Raw genomic sequence first — 549 nt, 5'->3', positions numbered from 1 at the left:
CTTTTGTATCCTTCCCTTTAAGGCTCAGGGGTCCAAGATTATCTTCTGTGTCTGTGTTAATTGGTTTCCCTTTTCTTTGTTGAAGAGCGTCTGTGTAGTCCCTCTGCCTAGTCAGCCATCTTGCCGGAAGTCCCCATATGTTAACAAATTTGAAAATTATTCTGTGTACTTATTCTTGGCTACCTTCCTTCCATATAGAGGAGCTTTTGGGGACATAGATTGTACCCATGATTCAAATGACAAACGAAATGGTTTATTTGTAACAAGGATGTTTTGGATTCACATTGATAAAATCACAGTCAATTAATTATTTCACTTGTTTATCCAACTAGAATTTATTAAAGTCCTGCTCTGTGGTAGGCTTGTGGAGGACTTCTAAAAAGTTCAAGGACATCACCGTCTTGTCAGAAAGATAAGACATGCCTAGACAACATTCAAAAGCTTTGTTGTATTTGATGATAATAATGGCGAAAAATTACGTGTAGCTTATATATGTTATTTTGGGTGTTTATGCATATTTACTCAATCCTCACAATACCTATTATCATT

The 549-nt window shown here is 36.1% G+C and overlaps 1 protein-coding gene across 1 annotated transcript in view; it reads left to right on the top strand.

Annotated features, from left to right (window-relative positions):
• Positions 1 to 549, top strand: part of CDKL2 (cyclin dependent kinase like 2) — an 80692-nt gene that overhangs the window by 37724 nt on the left and 42419 nt on the right. The window lies entirely within an intron of this gene.

This window comes from Orycteropus afer, unplaced genomic scaffold (genome assembly GCF_000298275.1).
Source record: "Orycteropus afer afer isolate SDZICR_OR568_19922 unplaced genomic scaffold, OryAfe1.0 scaffold00235, whole genome shotgun sequence".
NCBI classification, from domain to species: Eukaryota; Metazoa; Chordata; class Mammalia; order Tubulidentata; family Orycteropodidae; genus Orycteropus; species Orycteropus afer.
The sequence above is the reverse complement of the archived record's forward strand: the minus strand, read 5'-3'. Positions and strand labels throughout refer to the sequence as shown.